Below are 13,274 nucleotides of genomic sequence, written 5' to 3'. Positions count from 1 at the left end.
GGTAGCTAATGCTCTCAACACATCTAACCCCTTGCTCACAGCCATAGGGAAGGGCGGCCCCCTTAGCACATGCCATCTCCACAACCAGTGTTATAAGGAAAGCTTTAATGTGGTAGGACCCATCGAGTACATTCTTGATTCCAACGAAAAAAGAAGTTTTCAGTATGTGCCTATACTGAAGTCCTTGCACCAGCTCTTAGACAGGAGAGATGTTGTAGATAAAGTAGTTGAAAACCATAGAGCGCAGCACAGTAATAAGGCAACCGGTGAGCAATATACTTACAAATTTTCTCAGGATGGTTCACACTTCCAGGAAAACAGTTTTCTGTCAGGGAATGAGTTGAGAATTTTGGTAAGTTTATATGTGGATGATTTTGAGGTTTGCAATCCTCTGGGTACTTCTCGCAGGAATCATAAACTTTGTGGAATCTACTGGACTTTGGGTAATTTGCCACCAGGCTCCCATTCATCACTGTTGTCAATTAATTTGGCAATCTTGTGTAAAACTGATGATGTGAACAAGTATGGTTATGACAGGCTCTTATATCCTCTTCTCCAAGATGTTAAAACAATGGAGCAAGATGGAGTTTTTGTTCCATTGCTTGGCAGATGTCTTAAAGGAACGATTCAGGTTGTTGTGGCAGATAACTTGGGTGCTCACGGCATAGCTGGTTTTAATGAGAGCTTTTCTGGTGGATATATCTGCCGATTTTGCACAGGAACAAAAACAGACATCCAAACAAAAGAGGTGAAGTCAGGGTTGTTCAATCTCAGGACAAAAGAACTTCATGATTCTCATGTGCAGTCAGCTCAGACGAATGGTACAAGCTGTTTTGGGGGTAAAAGTCATTGTGTTATCAGTAAGATGCTTGCCCGCTTCAGTGTTCATACAGGATTTCCTCCGGATGTCATGCATGACGTTTTTGAGGGCATACTGCCAGTAGAGCTTGCACGTTGTTTGTCACTGCTGATATCGAAGAAATATTTCGATCTTGAAACCCTAAACAAATCCATCCTGCATTTCCCCTACAAGTGGGGAGACAGGACAAACAAGCCTCATGTGATCCCACATACATTTTCAACAAGAAAAACAATAGGTGGGAACGCCCATGAAAATTGGGCCCTACTAAGACTACTCCCATTCATAATTGGGCATTTGGTGCCTCATGGTGAAATGGCATGGCAAATATTGTTGGACTTAAAAGACATTGTCGAGCTTGTGGTTGCTCCGATGCATACAGATGAGTCCATTGCTTATCTTGAAGGCAAAATTTCAGAGCACAGACACAAATATCAAGAACTCTTTCCTGATGTGACACTGCTACCAAAATTTCATTATTTGGAGCACTATCCCCAACTGATCAGGACTTTTGGTCCTCTTGTGAGACACTGGACCCTGCGATTTGAGGCAAAGCATAGTTTTTTTAAGCAGGTCATTCGCCACACCAACTGCTTTAAAAACATGCCCCTCTCGCTAGCCATTAAGCATCAGCTAATGATGTCATATCACCTCAGTTCATCCAGTTTTGAAAGAACTGGTCTTGAGATCACAAATGTCTCAACAGTTCCTGTGGATGTTTTGAAACAAGAAATAGCACAGACTATTGACCAGAAATTCCCCGGCACAACTAACGTTCACCTTACTAAATGTGTGTCAAGCAAAGGTGTAACATTCAGAAATGGCATGATTGTGGTTTATGGGTCTACAAGTGGACTGCCTGATTTTGGAGAGATTCTTCAGATTTGTGTTGTACAGGAGAGACTGTGTTTCATGGTGAGAAGGCTTTCTGGGTGGTACAGGGAACACTTCAGAGCCTTTGAGCTGAGTCCATGTCCAGCCAGAGAAACTGTTTTGATTGAGCTTAATGAACTGGCTGATGACTACCCTTTGGCAGACTATTTTGTGGGATCACTGAGAATGGTGACTTTAAAAAGATACATAATCATATAAGGCAGCTATTCTCAACCACTGGTCTGCAGCCCACCAGTAGGCCACAGAGGGCCACTGAGTAGGCCTCAGATGCTTCAAATGCTAAAAATGTAATGGAAAAGAAGGCCAAAAAACATAGAAATAGCTTGACAGAGTGATGCTGTGTGATTTTACATTTTAATAAAAAAGCAAAAAGTGTTGCACATCAAAACAAAGTCACAAAAAATGTTGCAAAATACATACAGTGACAAAAAAGTCACAAAAACTTGCAAATGAAGTCATAAAAACTTGCAAATGTTGCAAATAAAGTCACATAAAACTTGTAAACAATCAGAGCTGGACCAGTAGTTACAAAATGTTGAGAACTCTGGATATAAGATGTGGTAGTCTTCAGATTCAATTTTAAATGCTTCAATTTCAAATTCAATTTTTAATGCTTCTTGTGTCCTGCTCTGTCTACTTTTAACATTTACTCTTCTTTCCTCATTCACAGTTGTGAAATGGTTGTCCCTGCCACAGTGAAGCTGAGAATCATTCTGGGAGAAAACAATTCCCAGAGATTGATCCTTCCAGATGGGATACCAGAGTCTGTCAGTGAACTTACACAACACATAAAGAAGCAGTGTGGTGTAGAGGGGGAGTTCCGTCTTCAATTCATGGATGCCGAGTTTGATAATGAATTCACCAATTTGACCTCAGTGTCTGATATCCAAGACAAAAGCACTATTAAGGTAATCTTTGATTCATTTGCCATGCCCTCTCCTGCCTTGACTTGTGGATCTGCCCCCTTGGCCCATTCATCTGTTGCCACCTCCCACTCTACAGATGACTCCTTGTCCCTTTCATCTTGTACCTCATGTGATACAGACATACTGTCTTCTCCTGAATCCACCTCCTTAAGATCTTCTGCATTTCCCATGGTCTTCCAGGTGCCGAGGTTCTCTTACGATGCTGAACTACAGCTGGAAAGGGCCAATGCGGCTTTCAAAGAAATGGGAACGTTACTTAACCCTGACACTAAACTTAAAGCTTCCATCCTTGATGGCTTAACTGAAACCATCATTCAGTACAAAGTCTACCCCTCTGACTGTGAGTTTGAGGAAGTAGCCGAATATCTTGTAACAGCACATCAATGTTTGAAAGAGCCAGGTTCTGTCACTGGATATGGCGGTTGGAAGACAAGCTTGAAGTATAAACTAGGTAACTACCGGACAAAGCTGAGGCGGCTTGGATGTCCAGAAGTTTCAGTGAATGCTTTAACAAACAAACCTGGTGGCAGATGCAGTCCTGCCTATGGTGTGAAGAAGCCAAAAAAAGCAGAAGTGAATTACTGCCCAGCTTATCTATCAGGTGAAACGAAGGAGACCCTGGAAATGTTAAGAGTGGCACTCCTCTCAGAGGTAAGGAAAAGAAACAATGAGGATAAGGTGGCAATGATGATGGACAAGACCTTTGTCTTCAGAAGGCATGAGGTAGTTCAAGATGCACCCATGATAGCCGATTTCAAAACAAGGTGGCCAGCACTCTTCCATGTGCGTGAGGTAAGTGAAGCAACATCCTCTGTTTTGTTGGAGTATCTAGTATACAATGAATACTTAAAGACTGCACGGTTTGGACCACATGAAATAAAATGGCTCATGAAAAAATGATTTGCTGAAGACCAGCAACAGCACTCTGTGTTTGTATGCAGGAAACTAATAGACTAATACATGGCTTATGCATTTGCATGTGTGAACTGCTGAGTGAAATTTGATTTTTGTGTACCTTTGCTTTATTTCTTTGTATTCACAGGTGTGTGCAGAATTCAAAAGAATCACAACTGTCCATCTGCAGTCTAAGTTTTTCTCCCAGCTGGATGTTCTGTCTGCAAACCTGATGAAAGCATATAGCAAGAAAGGTGGAATTATCGGAAGAAGGCTCAAGAAAATCATGGTAACCATGACCCAGGTATGATAACCATGTAAACATAACAGAAACTTTTCAACCAGGCAGTAGAGTTTTGTTCAAGTTTCTTTCTATAAACATATATGTAAACATCATATATGTAAACAATTATTAAAGTTCATCTCTGTGAGGGGGATGTAGCCTTATGGTGTTTTTTTTCTCAGAAAGTCTATCTTCAGTAGGTTTTCATGGGAAAAAGTCATTATCTGGTTCAAGGATAACTTAAGGATTTTTGAACCTGGGCTGTATTTAGGATTGGCCGGCAGTGCAACTGAATGATAGGAACCAAAATCAGGCTGATCGGTGCTGTATTCACTAAGTTTAATTTTTGCTTGAAAGCTAAAATAAGTTTGAACGGGGATGTGCGGGCAATTTCTGTTTGTGTTAGAAGTATGCCAGTAAAAGTGTTTGCTCTGGAGCTGCGGCTGTCACCAAGTTTCTCTTGGTGGCAGCCGCAGCTCCACACATTCACCCCTAACACAGACTTGTAACAGGATGTAAACAGGGGCACAAAGCGACATCACATAAATAAAGTGGTACAGATCGTCTCCGTGACACTTATTATAACAATCCGAGCCTGTTAGTAACAAAACAAGTAATTTTTTTGGCATACTTTTTACACAACCAGAAATTGCCTGCACATCCCCGTTCAGACTTACTTCAGCTTTCAAGCAAAAATTAAACTTAGTGAATACAGCGCCAATTGGCCTTATTTTGGTTCCTATCATTCAGTTGCACTGCCGGCCAATCCCAAATACAGCCCAGGTTCAAAAATCCTGAAGGTATACTTTAAAATAGCAAATCTTCTTCCAAAAATGGCTTTCAGTATACTTTTCAGTAAAATAAAAATTATATTTCATTTGATGTGCGAAACCCATTCTACTGGTTTATTTAAATTGTGTTTCAAATGTATGTGTGTCTGTTTTTATTCTCTGATCTGCAGAACAATGGGATTGATGCCAGACGAGAATGCATCCTTAAGGGACTGTGTGTCTACCTTAACGAAGATCCAGAAAAGCTGGTGAAAGAATACAAGGTATAGTAATTTACCTTTATCTTTAGTAAGGAAATGATCATTTTAAGAATCAATAGGGATTCCTTGTGGGTTATCAGCTTTAAAATTTGTAAGAGATAGGCTTTTAAAGACCTAGGAAATGTAATATCAGCTGGTCATAAATTGTTTTGATGATTTGATATGTACTAATTTCATCTGTTTTACAGTAAAGGTTAAAAAATACATTTCACGAGAAGGGATGTAATGAACACCAGTTTAAAAAATCTCTTTTTATTTGTTTTGTCATAGGCGGATGATGAAAACAGTCAGGCAGCCATGGCAGAGACCGTCTACGGCATCCATGTCATTCAACACAACGGTGCAGAGCCCAGTGATGCCCCAGAGGATGTTGGAATCATTTTGGAGGGGGTGACAATCCTCAGTGAGTTGCAGAATGTACCTTTTGCATTGGCCATCCTGCTTGCCTTTGTGTATTCTCTGAATCTGAGTTACTCCCCAGAACTAAAATATACGTTTGAAACTCTGCAGAAAATAATCCTAGAGCTTGATGGGAACAGCCTATCTTGCAAAAGTTCAGGCCCTTAAAACAGCTCTTTCCCGTTGAGAAGTTTTGCTCACCTGAGGGAAAACCCTTTTGTTTTCCTTTCTTTTGTTAAGGTGTTCTAAGTTCACTAGCAAAGTAAACTTTAAAACTTTAAACATTTAAAACAATGTGAACCTGTTACCTGTTTTTGTTTTGTTTTTTTGTACCACACACTTTTCGATCCACCAGTTAAAGACAACTGATTTAGGGGGAACAGTGCTGAATTTTTGTTTTCTTAATTGTTTCATTTCATTAAAAGTGTGCAACTGTACTGCCTTTACAATTTAAATACAGTTTGTGACAACATCTCTTTGTCTCGTGGTACGTTTACACACTTGTGACCAAGTAGACTGTAGACATTGTGGAAGTATCCTTTTTGAGTATAAATTCAAATGTAGTACTTAGAATTGCCTTAATTATATCATGGAAAGAATTTCCACATGATTAAATGTCTTTCTTTAAACATTAAGCAATTTTGTTGGGCCAACTCGATAAACTAAAGTCGGAGCAACTTAATACACAACAGTTGGATCAATCTTATTAAATTGTTAACCCAACCTGAGTAAATTAAGTTGGATCCAGCCCTTGCAAACAAGTTGAATGGGCCTAGGTAAATCAAGTTAAACCAACCTAGGTACCTTTAGTTGGACCAAATGAAATGTTTAATGTGTAATGTAAAAAATTTAATCATGTGGAAATTCTTTCCATGTTTTGTTTAAATTCATCCAAAGAGTACATTTTTTGAGTGCATGACCCTGTGGATTCTGCATTATCTCTCTCCAGGTTTTGTGGTGTTTCTTCATGTTTATTTTTCTGTTAATAAAACCCTTTCCCTTCAGTACTGTGCGTTTGAGTCCAATCATTTACTCCATCTTGACAATTTGTATACAACCCCCACTAAGAATGCCACAAATGACGTACTACTGCCTATTAGGAATACCTTACGTCCACCTTGAGAACACCGTACAAATGTACGGTCTGTGTGTCAGTTCGTGTGAAGGGGCCCCTTCTAACAACATAATGTGTTCTTGTGATCTACTTGCAGCCATCACAGGAACATAGGGTTCAGGAATGGCCTCCTGATCCATGAACGCCATGGGTTGTTCTTAGGTTGTTTCTAAGGCATTCATTAGGGCACCCTACTAAAGGGGATTTCGTAGCGCTCATAGAAAATCTTGCACAAAATCATTCACCTGGCTACGAACTTAGGAATGGTCTACAAACTCTTCATTCTTATCAGTCCGCCTTGAGAAGGTTGTATGAAGTGGTCCATAAATCGTTCGCATGGCATTCATAATAGCATTTGTGACTGAGCCTTAAGCTCAAGCACCATAAAATGACACAGTACAGGGTGGGGAAGCAAAATTTACAATATTTTGAGGCAGGGATTGAAAGACAGTGTATGACCAATTAGTTTATTGAAAGTCATGAGAATTTATTTGCCACAAGAAAATTGACATAATAGAAAATGTTTTTATTCTATGTGTCCTCCTTCTTTCTCAATAACTGCCTTCACACGCTTCCTGAAACTTGTGCAAGTGTTCCTCAAATATTCGGGTGACAACTTCTCCCATTCTTCTTTAATAGTATCTTCCAGACTTTGTCGTAATAGTTTTGCTCATAGTCATTCTCTTCTTTACATTATAAACAGTCTTTATGGACACTCCACCTATTTTTGAAATCTCCTTTGGTGTGACGAGTGCATTCGGCAAATCACACACTCTTTGACGTTGGCTTTCCTGATTACTCATATGGGCAAAAGTTTCTGAAAAGGTATGGATAATAGTGTTAGGTATGATTATGACATCAATATATGTTTGGTTTCAAAACAACTGGCGTAGTGCCTGCTGAGAAAAACCAACTAAATGTTCATTGTAAATTTTGCTTCCCCACCCTGTACTTTAAGTGGGCGGTTTTGTTTTAACGTTTTGCTGGTTGTTGAATCACTTAATCCATCTGGAATACATTTTAGGTAAAGTTAACCATTACATATCATTTTTATTTAAAAATGGTAGAACATGTATTTTCAACTTCTCAGTCATTAAACTAAATCACATCCAGCCCTAAGTGTGTTGGATGGTCCTTTTTTCATTTCTATTGTTTTCTAAATATAGTCCAGTTTAAATGCTAAAGTCATACATCCATCCATCCATCCATTCTCTTCCGCTTATCCGGGGCCGGGTCGCGGGGGTAACAGTCTAAGCAGGGATGCCCAGACTTCCCTCTCCCCAGACACCTCCTCCAGCTCTTCCGGGGGGATCCCGAGGCGTTCCCAGGCCAGCCGAGAGACATAGTCTCTCCAACGTGTCCTGGGTCTTCCCCGAGGTCTCCTCCCGGTGGAACATGCCTGGAACACCTCCCCAGGGAGGCGTCCAGGAGGCATCCGAAACAGATGCCCGAGCCACCTCAGCTGGCCCCTCTCGACGCGGCGGAGCAGCGGCTCTACTCCGAGCTCCTCCCTGGTGACTGAGCTCCTCACCCTATCCCTAAGGGTGCGCCCATACAGATTTACTCAAATACCTGCATTTAATTCTACTTGCATATTACTTTAAAAAGTACTCATACTCCACTTATACTTTGATGCTTTGTAAATTAAACAGACAAAAATTTGGTTGGAATTTCTGGTAATACTTTACAAGAAGGGTCCCTTAATTAATGTTAGTTAGTGCATTATTAAGCATTAATTAACTGTTTAATAGTATATCGACACTCATATCGTATCAACACTCATTATTATGCATTACTTAACATTAGGTAGCATATTAGTTCATGTATTAATAGGCCGTTAATTAATGTTAACAACTCAAAGTTAGTTAATAAATTATTAAGCATTAATAAAAGTAAAACAATGTAATTAGTCATCATTATGTATGCACTACTCAGCATTAATTAACACATTATTTATATATTAGTAAGCCTTTAATAATGCTTCTAGTAATCATTTACTAATGGGGTTGAGAAGGCCAACTGTCTGCTACTTCATTCCCAGTGCCATTGCCAGTACCAATAGCTATCACTGGTACCAGTGACATCGCCGTTGTCGTTGGTGCTTCGCTGGTCGGTCATGGGAGCACAGGGAGCACGTGTGTGAGTGAGAGGAACAGGGTTTTTACCGGGTAATTTAGGTGAAAACACACCGGGGTTTTTAAGTGTTCTACGTAATGCTCAAAGTTCCAGCAAAAGTTCCTGCCGTAGAAAAGGGCCTTCCTTATGTCTTATTTCTTCAGTGTAAAAAAAACAGTCTGTAGATCATATAGAGAGAGGTTTTCCTCCTAATTATGGAATCACGATAAGATTGGGTGTTGAAAATTACAAGGTGCGATGCATACTTCATTTCATTTGTGAATGCAATGCACTTCCATGATAACAAAGCTTGTTTAATCATATCTAAAATTCACAAGCTCAGTGTAGAAAGTCTTTAAATAAGGTTGTTAAATGAAAGCCAGGTAATGGTAATAAACATCATTCAAAAGGTTTGTTATAGTGACATGACTGGATGTGTCAATGGTACCTCAACAGCTGTATTTTTACTGTATTTTATATCCATCTGCTACTGTTTGTTATGACTTATTGTCTTATCAATCATCTGTGAAGACCTTTGAACTGGACAATCTTGTACGACAGGTGCAACACAAATAAAGTTTCACTTACTCTACTGTAGCAACTGATTTAAGCTGTAAATGTCACATCAAGCAGTACAAACCTTGAGGTCTAATGCAGGCAGAAGTTGTACTGTTTCTATTACAGATAACAGTCAGATCCTTCATAGAAAAATTATGTGAATCCTCAGCTGTTGTAATAAAGATAGCTTTTACATCACATACAGTAATAAAGCAGCTTTTCCCCCACACACGATAATCTCATCCTCCTTTACTAATAATACATAAATTCCTGGAATCAGGTCTGAATCATCACCACCAAATTTAAAACTCATTGTTAATAAACTCACTGCTTCATTGAGCCTATGATTTACTCTATGTGTTTATGTCTTTATATCCTGTGTTTTCCATTTTCCTTTTTCTTTTCCATTTTTCAAAGAGTAAGAAAGTGAATGCAATTTGAAGAGAGCACTTCATTAAACAACAAAGATCTGGGTGTTAGGTTTGTCTTCTTCACTTCAGGACGTGTAATTACTGTCATTCATGATAAATCTGTCATTATCTTTTGACTTACTATCTGGTCTATAAATTGCCATGTGTTTAGACCTAAATCTAAATTTTCCTTTAGGTCTGCAGCCCCTTTTTATTCCTAGGACCATTAAGTTTTTCGTATCAAATCCGCATGCATACAGTATGTTTGATATTTTGCCTAAATGACAAAAATAAACCAAATAGTTGGCAGTGAACAATCCATCACAAAATCAAATACTTCATTTTTTCATCTTCATTTCATTCATTGCATTTTTGACAGTTAAATGTGTGCGGGTACAGATAGAAATGAGTCATGAGGAAAGGTTTCTCAAGAGCTCTTCCACCACCACAAGATGTCTTTTTTTTTTGTAATGAAGCTGTAACCTGTTATGATTGAATTACTCTTCACATGTCTTACTATTTGGCACACAGCAGGTCATTGGTTACAATGTGTTTACTACCTGTTTAACCCTTTCATGCATGAATTATAAGAACCTTAGTCAAGATTTTTTTCCTGATTGTTTTTATTACTGTTTAGGCATGAAAAAAACAATGCAACTGAATTTTTTTTAATGAACCTATTTTTCATGGAGAAAATGTCCACTCAGCTGGACACCATGCGTTAAATTGTTGAAGCAAAGAAACATTAAAACTAGGGATGTCCCGATCTGATCTGGCATTATTTAGAAGATCGGATTGGATTTAAACACTGGGCCCAGTTCTGGGGGGGGCAAACGTCCTGCCCCATAAAATTAAAGTTTCCGAAGGTAGGGAAAAAGAAAATTAGCTGCACAACAGCGGGAGGCTCACAAGAATTTGTAAAGCATCTATAAATTTCACTGCGCGAGTCTGTTTTTTTTTTTTCAATCCACGGGGCTTTTGTAGAATTATTTGACCCACCCCAACCCAACCCATGAGTAACCCACTTATGTGTGCATCACGAACGGAACGCACCCCCATATAATACCTTGACAGACCTGTCCAGAGACGCACTACACCAGTAGCAAACATACTGGGCCAGTGAAATATGTTCTCAGGAGCTAGTGATTTAAGGTTGTTTGTTAAAGCTTCCAACCTGAGTTTTGAGTAGGGCAAAGCATTCATTCACTAGACAGACAAATGCTCTCTCATAGAGAGAAAGGTTGAAAACATCTGGTTATATAGCCAAGACACTGTGTTCCATGACTTTCATGTTGTAGTTTGAAGTTAAAACTTCTACAGCAAAAGAAAAAAGAAAAAGAATGTCATTTTGGTAGTTGTTTTTTTGTTTATTGAAATTAATACTGCTTGTGATTTTGAATTAAATGGACTTGGAATTTAGTGCCATAAATACACAAATATTATACAAAAAAAATTATATTGCAAAAGATTTAAATTTAAATCAACTTGGAATTGAGTACAATGAACTGATGATATTAAGTCTAACGATTAGGCCTGTAATGGTACACATACCGAACTGAGCCATTTCGATACGCACCTGTTCGGTTCAGTACACAGCTGTACCGAAATGGCACAGTACATTGAGAAAAAGAAAAAGGAATACCAGTTTGCCCTCTTGTTAATGTTGCACTTCATGTGGAATTTTTTGGTTGTTATTTTTATGTAGAATGTGAACAGACAGCACTGTGATTTGATTTTCGTTGTTTGTTCAAAACTACCTTTAACGGGAAAGTGCAATACTAACGTTTAAAATGCATGTAGTAATATTTTATTTATTTTATTTTCTATTTGATTTATAGCAGCAGATTTATATTATTTCTGTTTTTTCTATATTCTATCGTTTCCAAAAATTGGGGGAAAATGTTCAAAAATTCATAATAAATGCATTAAAGACATTTTGAGGGGTTTTCTTTCTTCCCGTACCGAAACAAAAAAACCCAAACCGGGGCTTTCAAAACCAAAAATGTACCAAACCGAAAATTTTGTGTACCATTACAGGCCTACTAATGATTATACAAAGCAATTGACACGGCAACAAATTTTAAGTTAAATTAACTTGGCATTTCGTGTGTTATAAAATAAAATAGCAATTCCTTTCAAATCAAGCGTTTAATACACTCAAGTTTTCATTTCTCATTACTTAAATTTTTTCAAGGCAACCGGTTTCCTCAAATTTTTAAAGTAAACTCAACTTATAGTATAGTCTTACAGTGTAGTTGTTACTCACTTCATGGAGATAATATGCTACAAAATACCCTTTTTGTTTAAGAAAACTGTTGATTACAGTCCAATAACAATTACCAAATGATTTACACTAAAACATGTTACTGCAGATCAGGTTTCTCAAGAACAGCAAAGTTGAGGTAATAGTATGAATTGCAGAGTATGGGATGATGCATGATCATCCACTGTATAGGCGAAAACAACAAAACCTGTGGATATACAAGAGAACAGTTGTAGAATAGCTGTCCACAGCAGTGAGCACTATGCATGAAAGGGTTAATAACCTAAATACACTGATTCCTACTATTTGTGGAAGAAGTAATCAACAAAAATGTCAAACACAAATATAAGGCGTCATACATGGAATTTTAATTGGTTTAATCCACGTGGAATTTTTTTTTAATGTTATATTGCTAATTTCTGTGAATTTTATCAGTTTTTCAGTTGTTGAAGCTACTTTTTCAGGATAACTTGACCCAACTACGTTTCTCCAAATGGTAGGTTTACTGTCGGCCATCTCCAACAGTCCAAAAGTATGGACACATTGGTAGTTAGTGATACAAACACTGGATAAACATGTAGAACTAGGAATACATGGGAAGTTAAGTTCGTGCAGCTAAGCCAGGGCTCAAATGTTGGACGGCAACGCTCTATTCTAGTGTTTATAATGACACTATAATGACACTACTAATTAAAATACGAACTAATTTTTCAGACAGCCCGTGAACGCAGCAGCAGGAACTAGACAACAGCCGAAATGCCCCTTCCCGACCCCTAACCATTTGTTCCCAGGTCTTTCAGCTTCGTCATTGTTTATGTAACATGAGTAAACGTAATAACCTCATTAATCAAGTTGTTAGTACAACATTCTGTGATAAATATGGTGGCTTTGTATGATAATTTTATTTTCTTTGAAACATTCATACGCCGCATTAAGTCACGTTAGCACCCAAAATTCGTTGCTCTTCTACTGCTTTAATATTATTTTAATGAGGATTGTGTTGCCGTCAGTACAACAGTACTTTAACAATTTTCGAGTTTTTAAAACCGCACATTTTGGCCAGCTGCAATTAATTCACGCAAACTTGGATAAGCACCGTAGATAGAAAGTGGCTTACCTGTCGCCGTCATGTTCCAGTTTTTATCGCTACTGTGCATTACTGTCTCGTCGTTTAGAATCAGAGAAGTTAAGGAAATGAACAGAGGCGGACACACAGACTCGAACTCACACACACACTTCCTGGTTCACTGCAGAAGCCGCAGAGTTTGTGTGTGACAGGTAAGTGGTGCGTGGGATCATTTGACTACAGCCACAGATAGTTGAGTGGAATTTATTCACAATCTGCCACAAAACAATAGAGGCACACTCTAAGAAATAAAATGTTGGAATTAATTAAAAAATGTTATCCAACTTGTTTCAGGAAACATGGTTATTTAAATGTAAAAAGATGTTGCAGTTAATTGCAAAGATAACCTACTATAATTATTATAATATAATATTACAATAAT

At 38.3% G+C, this 13,274-nt stretch overlaps 1 protein-coding gene across 4 annotated transcripts in view; it reads right to left on the bottom strand.

Moving 5' to 3' along the window:
* The window catches only part of tec (tec protein tyrosine kinase), a 128,829-nt gene extending 115,839 nt beyond the window's left edge, over positions 1 to 12,990 (bottom strand). For 3 of the 4 annotated variants that reach the window (XM_030162037.1, XM_030162041.1, XM_030162042.1), the window contains exon 1: positions 12,884 to 12,990. The gene's annotated coding sequence lies outside the window, so the exon portion shown is untranslated. Of the gene's footprint in view, positions 1 to 283; positions 305 to 12,883 lie in introns of those variants that run through there. The other variant, XM_030162039.1, reaches the window with a different exon arrangement.
* Between the last annotated feature and the right edge of the window lie 284 nt (positions 12,991 to 13,274).

The sequence above is a fragment of the Sphaeramia orbicularis genome, chromosome 18 (genome assembly GCF_902148855.1).
Source record: "Sphaeramia orbicularis chromosome 18, fSphaOr1.1, whole genome shotgun sequence".
NCBI lineage: Eukaryota > Metazoa > Chordata > Actinopteri > Kurtiformes > Apogonidae > Sphaeramia > Sphaeramia orbicularis.
This window is presented reverse-complemented; position numbering and strand designations above follow the sequence as displayed.